A 15,633-nucleotide genomic window follows, 5' to 3' on the forward strand; every position below is an offset into this window, starting at 1 on the left:
CTTAAACCGGGGCCACACGTTATACAATTACGTTCAATTACATCTGGACCCCGTCAGCGCCTTGACACGGCAGGCCGACGATTGACGGGGCCCTAATGTCACGCCGAGGTCAGCACCCACTCTGTGTACAACACCAGCAAAAATAGTCTAAACACATTGTAACTCAACCGGACTCAGGAAATAGGCCTAAGTTGACATTTGTGTTAGCGAGGACAATTCTTTAACAAGATTGAATGTGGCACTGTTGGGTTTCGACATTTTTCAACATCCAACGCAGGCCCTTTTTACTTTTGACTTTTTCTTCTTGTTCTTTTCAGATGTAAGACGCTTTGATCTCTGAAGCGAGAGAGCCTAGAGATAGCCTTAGTGGATCTAAGTCCGTCCTTGAGCCTCGACATGATGAAGGCTTGATTGATCACCGGCGTAGATTAGCTTTCAGCCGAGTGCCACAAGACATTTGTCTTTATTTCGTCTTTCGGGGACACAAATCTGACATTTGAGAGCACTTGACCCCAAGCAGAGGTAGACTTTCACTCTCATAATATGAGCTCACCCTGGCAGACAGGCTGAGTTATAGCTTGATAATGGAGAAGAATGACTTTAGGAGATCGGAATATGTGTATTTCAGCAAGACGTTTTCTCACTAAAAGATAAGTCACAATCCATTACATTTCTTTGGGTCTACTTGGCTCTTACTGCTGCATGACAACCTTGTTTTTTCCCTCCTCAATGCATTTCCTCCAACCTTGACTGTGGAAAATAAAAAGTGATTCTAGTCAGCTGCCACTGAAGGGCAGCATTGTCAAGCCATAAATCAATAATGTGTCTTGATGAACTTGAACTTCAAACATTAAAAACAGCCTACTATTGGGGCGTGCAATGACCTTTTTAAAACCAAATCTTATTTTTATATTCTGCGTGTTTACCTTCATATAGCCTCTCTGATGTGGACTATTGATCACAGATGAATCGAGCATCATATCCTTCTCACTCTCCCAGAGGATGTCATCTCCTCCATTGTTTAGAATAGAAGAAAAAATCAAAGAGGGAAAGACATTCAAAGTAAGAAACCCTCACAGGGCCTGGGCTGTGACTGAGGGCTCAGCCTATAAGCACATTTGCCACGCTTTTCATCCGAGCAGCATGGCACAGCATTGACTGCAATAGTTAGGCACATCCATCCGCTATGAATCCAGCACATTTCTTTTGAAAATTATTTTCTAGGTTATTGTATATGCGATTAGTTGCTTCAGGCTATTCACTCCATCCAATGTTTAATTCAAATGGTCGGGCATTGTGGAAAGAGGGGGTCAAACGACCCTGAACTCAACATGAACGCCACTGTCTGAATCACCTCTGTATATCTGCTGTTTTGCTTCCGACAACACAACTATAGAAAGCCTGCTGTGGCAATTAAAACCATTTTTGTTGTGAACGTTAGCCTGTTTTTTATTCATTTTTTTTTCTTCGTGTTGGCATTGAATAGCGGAAGAATAATTCTTATAACACCCCCTCTGGGCGTCAATACAGCGTTCATAAATGGTGTGCCGCTCTATCCTCTCTGAGCTCATAACAAGATTTAGAGGCTTTCCCCTGCCAGATGATGGAGTTTTTGCAGGAGGAAAAAGCACTATGGATATGTTATTTTTTCTCACTATGGAGAGTTGAGTAGTGGGCTGCACCTGAATGCACCATCACTTCAACAAGCCGCTGGAAGACCATGCATGGCTGACTTGGCCTCAACTGAAGAGGAGCTACCTGTGCAATTCTCCTACCCATTGACAGTGTTGGGGAGTAGTAAAAGTAGTAGAGGCAGTAGCTTGATGGTAGTTCAACAGTGATTCAAGTAGTTAAATTACTTTTTTTGCCATTTTGTTATGTAGTTAACTACTGAAACTACAAATCATAGCTTCACTAATTTTACTCACATTACGAGCCCAATCCCCGATTTCTTTCATGCTGACCACTGTAAAGGCATTTCCAGCCAATGCATTTGTCATTATCAAATGTTATTTAAATGCTATTTTATGGTTTACGTATGACCCAAGAGGAACAAATTGGCCCTTTTAAGTTTCTTTGATATCTCAGTGCTATTTCTCTGCTGGCATGTGGCATTATTGTTCCATATTTTGTTATAATTTCATATCACATGTACAGTATTGTCAATTTAATTGGTAAATTAGATTTTTTTTACAAAGTAGAAGCTACTTTTTCTAAATCGATTTAGTTAACCAAACTTCATTTCTCCATGGGGTAGCTTTGCTCTCTTCAAGTGTGAAGCCATTGGTGGTTTGCATAGCAACACTTTCAAAGCTTCCCCAACACTGCCCATTGATAAAAGAGCACAAATCAAAATTGACTTTCAATTGCCATTATGAATCACACATGAATTAAAGTGATTCATCGCTAATAGAGTGATACCATTACATATTAGGGTAAATTGTTTCAGTCCTCTCCACACCATACATTATCTTCATTGTTCCTCAACGTTGGATTGCGGAGGTGTAACCTTGGCTAATTGATACACTGTGGCGTTTGATTTCCTACCTATAAATCTCCTGTAAATTGGTGTGTTTGGTGTGTCTCCCATTTCCCTGAACAATGATTAATTCACTCTCATTGTGAGTGTCTGTCTGAAGAGTCCTTTATCAAGATCAGAGCTCTCTCCTCTCTCCCTCTCTCTTTCTGCCTGTCTCTTTAAACTACCCTTCCTTTATAGCCCCTTCCACACTCTCTCTTCTTCCATCTGTTTGATGACATTTTTTTATGAAATCTTAGGGTAAAATGAATTGATTTTTCCTTTGTCCTGTATACAGAATTTGATGAAGTGGAATTTTTAGCAAGCAAATTGTCATCGTGTTTTCAGGGCATTGTCAAACGATACCACTTGGGAGTTTTTGGTTTTGGTTACTGTTGTTGTTTGATTATTATTTTGGTTTCACTTTGCCTTTTATTGAATAGGGACAGCGTAGATACAGGCTGGAAACATAGAGCGACATCAACAAAGAACCTCAGCCAGAAATGAGCCAGTAATGTTGTGCTTTTATGCTGTGCATATAACTGTTAAGAGTATAAACATATTCAAAGTCAAAATCCTTCAATGAAAGATGTTACTGAGTAAAAGTAGTAGCCACTTGCCAACAACATAAACAAGAAAATAAATATAAACTACTACTTTCTGATTCATCAACCTGTGAATATCCGTTTTAGGTGAAGCAAATGCACTGCTTGATCTACTGTTGCTAGTTGAAATGAGCAATTTTATAAAAAATTTAAAACATAGGAAATAGGTTTTTAATTTGAAATGTGATAAGTTAGATACCTGTTGAGAGTATGGGAGTAAAAGTACACTATTTACTCAAGTAAAGAACTCTTTGACCTCTTTTTGACAGCGGAACAAGCTTCATAAAGTTGAACAGTTTCTTGATGACACATCTTGGGGCAACATATTTGCCTTCATTTTGAGAACTGTTTTTGTCCAACGTAAGTCTGAAGAATGTAAATCCTATTCATGTATCTTTTAGCTGTGTTTTTGGCCTACACCGTCTCCTGATGCAATAGATCTGGCTGCTTGGCTGATCAATGCTCCACTCTTTTCACCAGCCTACTTATGCAATTTGGTGCTGCACCGGAGTCTGGTGATAATTCTCAGTGGGGGTTTCCTTTAAAATTATTAGACATCGTCATTTGACCCATGTGTGTAGTTTGAAGATGTAGATTATTTGCGGATTTACGATCTGTACTTCAGTGAATGTACTTAGTTACTTAGGAAAGCCAAGAAAAATCCGGCTCACTCTTAATTGGTAAAGATTTCAGGATCTCTCAAGATGAAAGCTGGGATATATGTATCGCTAAGTAGTCTACAGACGTCCGATCCAAGTTTAAAGCCAAATTGCATGAGTTTGACATTTGAACTTTATTTTAGTACTTAGAAGTTTGTGTATACTTTCATCAAAGTTCTTTTCCCCTCTAATCCTATTCCCTGTGCCAAGTATTTCACCGTTTGAGGCACTTTGTTAAACAAAAAAGTGTTTTGCTGTGATGTTTTTGCCTTGCCCGGAGCTCAGCAGTGCTCCGCTGTGAGTAAACTGGCTTCTGTTATTGTATGTATTAATGAAAAGCAGAGGACCTGAGGGAGACATACATGCACACTCACATGCCACAGCAACACAACCGTCCCAATGTTCTCATACATAATGGGTATCAAAAGAATAACTTTTTACTTATTATTGTTGAAACAGCGATTAGGCATCAATTAATTAGTATTTAGGCCTGGATGCTTATGTTATGCTCCGCTCATAGAATAATGAATTGTAATGTGATTTTATGACAGGGCTGAAAGAGTAAATTTACATATTTTATCAGCATTACACTTATATGAAAATAAAGTTTACTTTTAAACTGGTGTGCTGTTGGTTAACAGTGTAGTGATTATATTATCAATATTACAGAGTTAAAAAGAGAATTAGTGTACATTCACCTTGTGGCCTTTAAAACCATTCTAAATGAATGCTAATGATGCTACATGAATGTGTAGATATGCAAATATATGCTAATGACTTTATAAGGTTATACTCTGAGTCCTTTATTAGTCAATAGTCATGTGCGTGAACATTACTGGCCAGTTGTTAGCGACGCAATTATTGAGTCTCGACATAAAGGGAAACTTTAGAGAATCTAAGGAATAAAAGATAAAGAGCATATACTGTAAGGTGCTATGCATAGTAGGAAGAGCCATACACAGTGCAAATACATTACAAATGAAGGAAAATAGTATTATATATAATCATTTTTAAATGTTGTGTTTACAACTTATTGTGCTGCCATACACACATGGTTTTTCTGCAACTCAGCAAACAACATATAACCTTATAAAGTTATCATACAAAAGTGTTCAATCAAACAGTGTTGCTGACTTTGTCTATCTGCTGCTGTTTTGTTTCACTTCTATTTTACTTTAAACGTGAAAGTGAACAATAACAGTAGCAACGGGTGCCTGAAAACCAGAATGGTGGAAGGTAAACGGAAAATGAACTCTCTGTGAGTTCATCACTACAATAAGTGATCCGTTGTCAATGTGAAAATATGGAATATAGTAATATTGAATATAAGCTGAACAATAAAAAATGTACTGAATAGCTAATACATACATGGTATGTAAAAATCTATATAAATAAATACATATTCATTAAAACATCATACTCCAAATAGAGAGCTCTTTCTATTGTGTGTGTGAGTTTAAAAAGTGACAGTGAAAAGTGTGTCACTGGAAATAATTCCTACGATATGTGAATCAGAATATACTCTGAGCCATTATTGCGTGCTTTGCTTGCAGATCCATCATGGGCAGAGAAATGTATACACTTCTTCCAGGAATCAAATTGCTGGGAAACCCACAGCGGGTGCGGCGATAGAGAGATAATTTAGACCGTCTTCTTGTAGGCGCTTGTGTATATCTTGGATGTGCTGTGTGAAGCCGAGTCAAAAAAAAAAGAAGGAGAAATATGAGTGAGATGCATGTTTATATGAGCCTTTATGTGTGCCAGTGATGATGATTTACGGCCCCTCTCTCCCTTCCCTGGGTGCTGTTCCTGTGTACTGGGCGATGCTGTGAGGCTGCCACGTCTGAAATCTCAACCTCTGCCAGCTTCAATAAACACTCACTACCCGTTATCAAAACCCCTGAGTAAGACCAAAGGCATGATCAAGAGCCACATCTGAGGTGAACCCACATGTAATCTAATCCGTCAGTCTCTCTCTCTCTCTCTCTCTCTCTCTCTCTCTCTCTCTCTCTCTCTCTGCCACTCTTTCTTTTATGGCTCTCATTTGTGGTCGTTTTCCCCGCTCATAATTTGTCCTGGTTTGGAATGGGAACAAGTATTTTTTGCAGCGTCACCCCCACGATCTGACTTAGCTGCAGAGGTGTAATAAATACATGTACTCAAGTACTGTACTTAAATACAAGTTGGAGGCACTTTACTTGAACCTGTTCTCTTTGTGCTGCTTCATGCTTCTAGTCCACTTCACTGGGAAATATTCTACTTTTTACTCCTCTTCTTTTAACTGATTACTTAAGTTACTAATTCATTTATTAATTAAGAATTCTTGCACACAAAACATATTCTTTCTGAAGTATGGTTTTCAGGTACGCTTTACACCACTAAATCCTCAACAGTACCGCGTCGTGATACCCTTAACACTCTCATATTCAGAGGCTTTTCAATTTCTAAGTGAGGACCCAGTGACCATAAGACCATTTCACATGCTGCCATCCGTGCACTTTTGCCCCAACATGCTCTGTCTCCTTCAATCACACTCTTCTTCCTCTCAGACCCACCACCACTTCCTAGAACAGTCATTGCTGGGAAGAATTATATACCCATTTGCTTGGGTCAGTGTTCATACTGTTTTTTCCCATCTCTTATGGGGTGAATTCACCTGTACTCAACAAGATGAATGACTTGATGGCTCTCACTGGCGAAATAGCTGTAGTTAAACAATACGATCAGCCCCCACCCACCCCCCACATACCTCCAATATAATGGACACACTCAAAAAAGGGAGAGAAAAAAAGAGAATGGGTGGTGTGAAAAGGCCAAACGTTGAGAGTAATTGCTGTTATGTTCAACCAGAGAGAAATAAAACAACTTACTAAGAGGGTTGTCTGTCTGCAGCATGCCATGAGAGCCACATATCAAATTGCCCAGGCTGAAGTGGCTGCAGGTTCAATTCCCCCTGAAATGAACTAATTCATTTAAAAGCATTTGATGCAGGGGTGCTATTTTTGATCCTTTTTCTGACAAAACACTCTCAACACAAAGACCATGTATTAATGCTGCTGTAGCTTAACCAGACACCTTCACACGTCAGTGGCTTATAAAAGGAGGCAAGGGACATCGGTTTGAAAAATGTGTATATACTCTGATACCCAGACATCATGTAATGTGGAGTCAGTGAACAGCACTCTCATGTCTGTACGGTCCTGGCTCAAATGTGATGGTTTAAACCAAAGGGCTACCAGAGGGACATTGGATGGAAAAGATTTAACCCGTGGTGACTCCAGCTTTTTCCATCTCAAACCTTTTGTAATGGGTCTGTGTTCCACATCCAAGTTTTTTTTTTCGTAACCTATTTTTGGTTGTGAAGTGTTTAGAACCACTAATACATTTTTATCAGTGAGTGTTAAAAATATATTTTCTTCGTAAAGAATAACTCTGTCTCTAGGGCTAACATAATACACTGTTTTCCATACTATATTAATATTCTGCAGTGGTTCTGAATCACATAAAATTCAACAAAATGAAAGAGTTGTTTCAATTTGGCATTGATACTATTTCTCACTTCACTGAGAACTATAAGGAATGGATGACTTCGCTATACATTGATTTAACACTGAGCATGCAGGGAAGTCACATATGGCGGGTTTAAAACAAATGTACAATTTAGCCATGACCAATTTAGCCTGGTTCAATTCGACCTACTGCGCTCATTTGTGCACATGATGCCATTTAACAATTCATTGCACGGTCACAGGTGACATTTTAAATGCATGCTAGTTACTTCCATACAACATAACATGCTTGTTTTGCTTAACCTATTGGATCTAATATATTCTGGTGACACCGCAACCTCACAGCTGATGTTTTACACAAAATGTTTACCATGTTCATCACCTTAGTTTAGCATGATAGCATGCCAACAATTTCTTATTAGCAAAAAGCGCTTGTAAAGAATGTTTTACTAATCCATCGGGTAGATGATTAAGTTTTACACTATTCAAATGAAAACGTTGATCTATTAATGGTGCTAGGGGAGATGTCTGGGGATCACCAAAGGCATTAGTATTCATCATCTGTGGCCCATGTATGTATCACATACTTCTAGTCTAGACCAAGTGGTGGACCCAAATATAGAATCTTCTTTGGTTGGAAACATCCCCAGTTATTTAAAAAAGGTCAAAGATCAAGTAAAAAGTGTCGTACTACTGTAGTCTCTTGGAAAAACCCAAAGAGGGGGCTTGGCAGCCAGTGCATGGAAGATTTACAACCAGTAATCCATCCTGTGAGGAAGCAAAGGTGCACGCTATCAGTATGACAACATGGCATGGTGGGCCAGCATGAGGTTAAAGGCCCAGGGATAAAGCCATTGGTAATCAAGCCATGGGAAATGAACCTTTCTTAACAGGTTTTTAGTCATTGTGAAGTCATCCCTTCGACTCCAATCAATAAAATACCTCCTCTAAAGACAGGAACGTCTGGGATACACAAGGCAAGTTCAAGGCCTGGATAAAACATCGCCTGGTGTTGGGATTTATGTTGCTGTGAGTGCAAAACAAGTCAGACAAGGGTCCTCTCTAGCATTTTGATTGAATAATAAAATACTGTAGGGTGCATTGCATCGTTGAGGAAGTAGCGGTTAGAAAAGAATCAACAAGCTATTCACCAGTACTCACGTTGATGTCATGATATACATGCAAAGTGGCCAGTCACAACTTCCTTGAAGTTTAATACAGCAAGTGAAGAGACCATCTGCTGTGTAGTAGACAAGCTTACGGTAGTGGCAATGTGCTGAAAGTAAGCTTTGGTGTGCAGTACATTATTTGCCGCAGTCTGGTCTGTTGGCCACAGGGGGCAGTAATTAGCCCACTACACACTTTTAAAAAATTAAGAAAAGCCACTCAGAGTTGAGATTCTGCGACACAGGAAGCATTTTCAGAATGAGAATTCTTGGTTTGAGAAGATAAAAAACAAAAGATTCAATGATTGGGAACTTTCTGTCCTCCAATACAGAGTGTTGCACACTTGCTCCACTAAGCTCTTCATTGGGAACCATGGGGCCACCATTACTTTAAGACTAAGACTTGATTTTTTGCACAAACCTTGGTTGCCACCTCTTACTCTGTTGGTGAGGCTCATTCTAGTATACTTAAATTACATCTTGCCTTGCAAAGACAGTGGTTATTTATAGACGATTCAACAGCTAAATTAACCACCCAATACAATTGAACATGTGGATTTATTACAGGTACCATCCCATGATTCATAAAGCCTGAGGTTCTCAATGAGGCACTTTTCAAACTATAGAGATTTATCGCTGCCATGCCCTGAAAGCCTGTTTCCTAACCACAATGGCCATAATTCATTACTCCTATATGACGCGGCGCATCTGTGTGTCGGAGTATCAGTGCTCTTCTGATTTGCAGTGTGTCTGTGGCAACACAGGCCGAGAGGGGGAGTATGTTTGAAATGTATAGCCCAGATGCACGGCTGGAAGTAGAGCATTCCAACTATGACATTAGCTCATGCAAGTGGGTTGTTGTAAAATGTGTGTCATGTCATTCCTTTTAGATTTTTATTGTAGGACGGTTACATCATTTAAAGCTAAAGTGCTTTACTTCTGTCGCCCTCATGAGGAATTCTGAGTAATTACAATTACAACAACATTTTCATCACATAAACCGTTCATACAAGTTTTTTCTTAGAAGTAGAATCGTCAAGTGAAACACTTCTTGATCTTTCTTGGGATTTGTATCCTGTACCAGTGTCAGGGTGCAACAGTTTGTAAACGCTGCCATTCTAAGAAATACAGAGAAAGTTTTGAGGAGCTGATAGATCATTCAACTTCTGTGTCAGCTCATGTGGCCATGGCTTGAATGTAAACAAGTTACGCTCTATAGCTTTAAGGGTTGGATTTGGTGAACATATAGTCACATTTAATGAAGACATTGTTTTGTTTTAAATTTAAAAAAGAGTTTCTGCACTGATTGTCCCTTTGACCTTGGAAAAGTGCCCCAAACCTCCCAACTGTCAGTTTGCGTTAAGACTTTTCTGCTGACAATCTCGGCCCCTTCACGCCCTCCATCTCCTTCCCTTCATTATCTCTCCAAATATCATAACTTATTCAAAAGCCCTTAAAAGGCAGACTTTACCCTGACACAGCAATATCCACCAGTACTCTGCCAGTTCATTAAAAAACCTCATCTAACATGCACAACGCAAACACACACACACACACACACACACACACACACACACACACACACACACACACACACACACACACACACACACACACACACACACACACACAAAAGCGAATTCAGATTTCTCAGAAGCATTGCCCGGTGGTGCTAACACGTTTCTCTAAGCTGCCATATATTTGAGTTTTATCGGGGTGCAGGTTCTAGATGTTGTCCCCTCTGAAAGTCCTTTGAACACACCAAAAAAAAATGGAGCTTGGCTCTCAGCCGAAAGTGGAATTGACTACATTTGGAAAGCCTGTGCTGTCCGCAACCTGTGTTGCTTTGGTCTGTTACAGGAAGAACTGGAATGGCTGCAGACCTGTGAAATCTTTACATTATGTCATCAACTGTCACATATACCCTGATAATTTTCCCTTCTGGCATCCATGCAGCGTTCAATTACCCGCACCTGGTCGCCATGTTGGGCGAATGTTTTTGATGAAAATCACTTGCCAAGAAAGAATGCCTTTCAATAGTCCCCTCAGTAGAATAGCTTAAGGCTTTATTAGGGACCATACACCTGTCTGACAACACACCCCTGATGTTGTGTTAAAATCCCATATGCAGCTGTGTGTTACTCCGAGTGTCTTTAAGTAAAGTGTCTGTGTGTGTGTGTGTACGTACGCTGTTGGTTAAACGGCCCCTCTTCAGCTTTATTACCTGGCCATGAATCATGAGCCTTCATTACAGCCTGCTCATTGTGCTCTGAAGGTTAAGCAAACCAATTAGAGTTCCCCACACGCCGTTGGGGTTCTCAGCAACAACCACATCCCCACGTCTTGCATTTTAAATAGGCAGACGATTTTTTTAAATAGGGGGCCGGGATTAAAGAAATAAAAAAGGAAGCGGGAGCTATAAGGAATGGGGATGTTTAGTTTAGGAGGCTTGGGATTGGGTTGACGGTTTGTGCAGTGTGCGAGACGAGACAGGGAAAAGAAAACAGAAGAAAAGAAGAGAGAGGGAGGGAGAGATGGAGAAAGAGAGGGGAGGAAATAGACTATAACAGGAAGCAAAAGAGCGAAAGGGAAAGAAAGAAGCCCTATTAGAAGAAATGACACCGTCACGGTTCAGTGAGTGCCTACACTGGGCGGCGGTACTAGCCCCAGTGCTTAATGCTCCCGGGCTGTCAGCGCCCACAGTCAGCAGCACTGCCTGGCTGCACTCCCAGGGGAAAGCTGTGTTGGTCTACTATGCTCTCCATTAACTCTGCCGCTTATTAGAATAGATACCAGGGGAAAAGGGACTCAGCCAACCAAAGAGCAGATCCGATAGAGTGCAGACGTGGCACACTGTAATCACAACGCGGAGAGTGTAATTCTGAGAGTTTCCTCAACAAGCCCGATTTATGGTTCAGATACGGCAGCGGAAGCAGCGCCGCAACACAATTATTTTATTACACTTACGTTTGAAAGCCTGGCGATTTCTGGTCCAAAAAGTTGACTAAACCGTGTCTGTTTGTGATTGTATATTTTTCTTATACAAGCATCGTTAACGGCCATTATCTCATCAATAGTTATTTTTACAATACTTTGAACAAGAAATCTCAACTTCTAAAGGACTTACATCAACCAAACTTTTCCAAAGTCATTCTTAGCACTATTCTGAAGGGTATTACAGAAGGATTTGTTAATTCAGATATTTCTAAAAATAAAATAGCTTGAATGTATGTAATCAACTGGCAAAGTGTCATGATTAAATCTATAAGTTAAAATGTTGACACTATTCACCTGTCTGACCTTAATTGTCTTGCATTCATTTTCTTTGGGTAAATGAACAGTTAGGATGTGTCTGTAAGGATGTAAAAGTCTTTGGCCCTGTGCGTTGAGACTGTTAAATCCCCACTCATCTCTCTCCCATTCTTTGGGGATGCAGGTACACTGAAAGAACTGTCAAAGGAAGTTTGGAGAAATCATATAGCTGTCTCATCCACACACCCCAAGCGGATAAAGGTGGCGGAAATTGTTTTCCCTTCAGAACTGTACAAAGAAAGGTCATTGCGTCGGGGCGTTGTGATGAGGGGAAGTGTTTCATAGTGTACACTGTATGTGGATGTTTTTTTTTGCCTCCTTGTCTTGAAGGATGAAACATTTACATCACTATTGACCTTCTCCTTAGTTTGTAGATATTTTAAATGGGACGGAACTAGACTTATTTTTGTGCACGACTAGAAGAGGTGACAGAGGGACAGCAACACAGGGGGAGAGAGAGAGAGAGAGGGAGAGAGAGACATTGAGCCATCTAGGAGATATGAACATGTGAGGCTGAGGAAAAGGCTGACGCTGGCGCACTAAGTTGGCATATTTAGCATTTCAGAGGGAATAGTAGAATCAGCTAGGAAACAAAACGGCTGGATCAGCACTGACTGACAGAAGCAAGGACTAATGCTCAGTGAAAAAGAAGAAAAAACACCCTCCTCCTCTTCCTCCTTCTGCTTGTTCCTTCCAGCTCCACTCGGCTAGAACAGCATGTTAAAGATGAAGGGCTGTCAGGCTTTCATTGTGTCTGTCTGCTTTTCTCATTGGTGGCACAGAGATTTCAAATTTCCAAACGTTTGTTGTAAGAAAAAAATGATTTGAAATTAAATTGACCAATTTTTTCTTCTGTGGCCAGGAAAAGGTATAGGCCCATTTACCAGTGGAGAAAAGTACAATTGATTGAGTATTTCCATCGTGGTATTTCAGATTTTGTTGATTAAAGCGCCCCATTTGGACAAAATCGGCAGTGTTTTTACACCACCACCCCCTGTTGTCCTAAAGATATTTGCTAGCACGAGCCTGCGTAGTTTATGAATCGAGTGAAAGAAAGACGGCAAAGCACATGGCAACTAGCTAATGTATTTACAGTATATCTGACTGTCTGATTAATAATGGCAATATGACAATGGTGAATAAACTTCAACTTTGATGTGCAGTACTGTTCTTCTTCCGGCTGGGAATTCAGCATTAATGTGTCTTTTAGAGGTAATTTATAATCATTAGAGGACACATGTTTCATAAACATTTAAAGGTTTAGTGAAGAGGGCAAGGCAAGTTTATTTATATGGCACATTTCAGACGCAAGGCCATTCAGAGTGCTTTACAAGGGCACAACACTACATTAAAAAAAGACAGGAGAAAATATTGAAAATTGCATTTAAGAGAAAATAAAATCAAGGAGCAAAAACAGGCAGAAAAAATCTTAACAGTGAAAAGAAAGTGCATTCAAAAGACAGGTTTAAATAAATGATCTCAATACTTTTCTCACAACTCACCCAAACAAGAAATGTAAAAGGTTGTTTCTTCCCGAGATGTCTGTGTTTTCATTGTATTCTTCAACACACGTGTATTATACCCTATCATGTTGTGCTCTTTCTTAATTGCAACCAAAATGACTCTTCTGACAACAAAAACACATATCCCGCTATTTTTTTTAAAGACAGCTTTTAACCTCAAGTGTTTAAATATCTGTGCAGCTTATTTTGCAGATGTACATAACAGTGGTTGAAAATGCCAACTCTGTTAACCTGTGTGCGTGTGCGTGTGTGTGTGTGTGTGTGTGTGTGTGTGTGTGCGTGTGTGCGTGCGTGTGCGTGCGTGTGTGTGTAATGTGGTTTCATGAGCTGCTGGCTTTGCATTTAGACATTCCGTTCGTCCCCTCCTTCAGTCACATTTGGTGGAGGCCGAGCGGGGCTCAGAGGGTCCGGTGCCGCTGCCCCGTCAGCTTGACCCGCTTTAGTAAAAACGCTGCTATCATCATCAGAGAGGGGAAAAGAGCCTGGTAGTGCTGAGCCCCAGCTTCCCATTCACAAACCCCTCTGAAAGCCCCACTCACTCACCACAACCTGATAACTGCTCCAGGTGTCTGGATGCCGTCCAAAAAGCTGCCTATATTCCTCACTCTGTTACACACACACACACACACACACACACACACACACACACACACACACACACACACACACACACACACACACACACACACACACACACACACACCCTCTTTCATTCTCACTCCTACACCCTCTTTCATCCAGTCGTTTACCCGCTGCCTGGAAAGTCTTTGTTACCGCCTTCTTTAGAGGATGATTTTGCATTGATAAACGTGGTTACGAGTTCTTTGACAAAAACGCCTTCAGCCTGTATAGCCTTCACTTATGTGCCTTTCACCAGCAGTTTAACTGTATATGCTGAGATGGAAGTCATATTTACTGCAGTCAGCAAGTTTATTATTGCTTAAATCGTACCATGTATATTGGTTCCAATGTCTTGTCAAAATATCTTACAACACTTAAAGGCACTACGAGTAAGATGGCACGTTGGCGTCCCCTTTGGACAAAAGCGGTAGTATTTTTACGACGCCCGCTGTCGCAAATGCTCGTGCCAGGCGCGTGAGCGTGGACTGAGAAGGGCGCAATATAGTGCATGTTCGTGTGTTGAAAGTGTGAGGACTCTTTTCGGCTCCGTGAGAGTGGTTTTGACACTGCATCAACTAATGCCAGTCAGTACACACACCTGCTTGCAATGAGTTGATTCAGCAGCGTCACCTAACTACTCTCTCTCTCACGGAGCTGTGTCCTCACAGAAAGCGAATGAATGAGAGACGGCAGTTAGTAGACTATGGATCACGATGAGGTAATGTGTTTGTGTTGTTGATGTAAATAATGACTATTTCAGATAATGGTTATCTGATGATGGTGAAGCAAAGCAAACTTTGTGTTAGTACCAACCGCTCATTCATTTAGCAGTCTAGTTTCGCTCTCGTGAAATTGTATACACGTTGCTTGGCAACGTCCTCCCGCCCGCCTATCACTCACTCTCCCTTTTCGCTTTTCTTCATTGCATTCTCTTTTTTTTCTTTGATGGTTCAGCCCCGTTATCAGTCATTTATGACGACAAATAACTGTCTCAAACAAGGCTCCCGCTCCCCTTCCCTCACCTGGAGGGATAGGCTTCTCAAATCGCGTTGCAGCGCCACACTGAAATCTGCAACCAATACGGATATGTGACCATAGAGCCTGCACGAGCGAACCGAAAATCGGACTGGGTGTGCGACCAGACCAAAAGCAGTAATAAAAACTATATAAAAACGTCTTTCTTTGCACTGATGGTCTCGTTTGCTGTTAAAGGTAATTTATGATTATCAGAGGAAACATGAGGTTGTTTAAAAGATATTTAAATGTTACTCGTATCCGCTTTAATATAAGACATTTGAGTGAGATAGAGGGACTTGTATGTCCACTATGTTTTTAATTGAAGATGAGGATTACAAGGCTATTCCTACAAATGTTCAATATGTTTATTTCTGGCTAACTTCAAGATGTATCTCATTCTAGACGGCTTCAATATCACTTAATAATCTTATTTCAAGTATGTTATTATCTTCAATCTAGAACATTGCCACTATTTTATTACATCACACTTGCATTATAGATAATAAAATGGACAGGTCAGGGGAAAAATACTGATTTTTCAAGACCTCTTCTATCTTGACAGGTTTAAATTTTGCATCTTATTTCAAGAAATCTTTGAAAGTGAATTTCCACTTGTTCCATTCTTACTCATTAAGTTAAATCCGCCTTGTATTGCTGTGTTGTGTTTTTTTTCTAACATATTTTTTCAAGAGGCTTTTTTTTC

The sequence above is a fragment of the Ammodytes marinus genome (assembly GCF_949987685.1).
Source record: "Ammodytes marinus genome assembly, chromosome: 10".
Classification (NCBI taxonomy): domain Eukaryota; kingdom Metazoa; phylum Chordata; class Actinopteri; order Uranoscopiformes; family Ammodytidae; genus Ammodytes; species Ammodytes marinus.